Consider the following 2,268-nt stretch of genomic DNA (forward strand, 5'->3'; position numbering starts at 1 on the left):
TAGCATTTTAGACTAGAGTCTGTTATTCTGAGGTCATAAGAATCCTGCAATCATAAGTTAGTATAATGAACTAACATCTTGGATTATCAAACCATCCAATGAAGATCAGCAAGTCTCACACCAGAGGAGACACCTCTTCTCAGGTGCGTTACCTACTGTTAGGGCAATTCAATACATATTCTTTAGTCTGCCCCCCCTCACTGTTCTCATTCTACCATGTGGCATTACACTTCTGCCTTCTACCCATTCTAAACCCTGCCACAGTCCTCACCTTATGGTACAGCTGAGCACTGATACCCGTCCCTAGCCTAGGTCAGGATGTACTGGCAGATAGCAAGAATGCAGCTGAGCTGCATGTAGGTTTGCCTCTTGTCATAAGGCATCGTTAGATAAGGGAAGGGAACATTCATGAGAGGAGAGATGAACTGCTCCTGACCTGCAGAACTGCAGTTTCTCTTCCACCCACCAAAAAGAAGAATCAGTTTGAAGTTGATTATATCACATCACTTTCTAAGTGGTGGCCAACCCTTGTCTCAGGGGATAAACTTGCTGAGCGTAAGCCCTTTGTTGCTGGATGCAACGTAAAACAAAGCCTAAAAGCAAGTTCATCTTGATACCTGTGTTAACGAAGGAATTGAACATCTAAGGACCCAGGACCTCGCTTTACTATTAGTCTTCGAAACTGGATTAACTTATTCCACTAACAATAGCACTGGGTCTCATTTTCTTTCCTAAAAAAAAAAAAAGAGTATACTGTTTCCTACGGAAGATTTTTGGTGTCAACGTGTCTAAGATTAACTACATTGCTTGCATAGAAGCGGCCCCATGTGTCATCAAGAGCATTTATTTTTGGTAACATTAGGATGCTCCAATGATGCTACCATTACACTGAACGTAGGACCCATTATTCAGCAACCTCTCGAGATGCTTTGGCAGGCTGGCGGAAGCCAGTTAAGGGATGGGTGGAGAGCAAGTTTGCTTGGGTGCTACAGCCATGGTTCTCCAACTTTTCATGCTGTTGACCACCTCTTAAACAATGGAGAGTTGGGTATAGCTATTGTCACTCAGTTCCATGGACTGTAGTCAGAGAAACTGTTTATAGTGCAAACTGCCAGTCAGTCACCACAGAGTCAGATGTTAAAATGCTCTCTACATAGATTGTTTACGCAGCAGCTACATGGAAGTTTACCAGCAATTTCAAGTTTTAATGTTTAGCAAGACGTGTGCGATTCACTGAGTGTTCTAGAGGCTGTCAAGCTGCTTGTTAGATTTTTTTCTAACACAATCGTCATTAACCCTTTAACACCACTTAGTGCAACACCATGATCTTTAAAATGAAGATAGTATATTTATTAAGGTTAATTCTAGTCTAAGGTTTATACAGAAAATGGAATGCAATAAGCTAAAATCACACCTCAAATATTTACTACACAACCATCTCCTACTCCCTATAAGGGAACTGTAAAAGTCAGAAAACCAGTTACTGTTGAACTAGTTGCAAGTGGCTTTGTCCAAAAGAAGTCACACTAGATACAGCATTAGCTTGGTTTTGTATGCAATGAGTCTACAAGCTGTGATTTCATGTACAGTACATAGGTGAAATATTTCTTGCAGACACATGAAGCCATGTTTAATAAAGCTACATCACAAGCGGGTTTATAATTGCCTAAAGCCAGCTCCTAATGACACGCTGGATCAGTAAGTTTAACTTTGGTAAAGTCAGTCATTTTTTGGTCAAACCTGGAATTAGCTTTTCCTATTAAAATTCATAACTCTTCTGTGCCTACAGCAGTTCAGATCTTGCTTTGTACCAGCTAGAAGCAGGTCTTAACCTGGAACTCTTTAGCCATGTATCTTAACTGTAACTAGCTTACCCAGTTTTTGCCAAACCCACATTTGTGCTAGGGCTGGTCTTTTGCAGGCAAAACTGAAACAGGGTTAGAAAGTACTAGCCACTGAAGAGATTTTCTAATGCCTAAGTATTTGCCTGTGAACAAGAACTGTGTCAAGTACTAACTTACTCCAAGGGTAATTATCCTTCATATTTAGAAGTTTGGAGTAAACTCAACAACTCTTCACTCAGCCTGGTTCCCCAAGAAACCCTTTGTTCTTTGAATAAAAATATGCTTTGTTAATTCTATTTCAGAAAACATTTGCAAGTTGTTTTATTTACAGTGGAGTTTAAATGCTTATCTAAATTCTGACATCTCAAGATAACATTGTAACTGGACATGGACAGTTAAGAGTAATGAACAGGATAGCCTGAAG

Source organism: Mauremys mutica, chromosome 8, assembly GCF_020497125.1.
Source record: "Mauremys mutica isolate MM-2020 ecotype Southern chromosome 8, ASM2049712v1, whole genome shotgun sequence".
NCBI classification, from domain to species: domain Eukaryota; kingdom Metazoa; phylum Chordata; order Testudines; family Geoemydidae; genus Mauremys; species Mauremys mutica.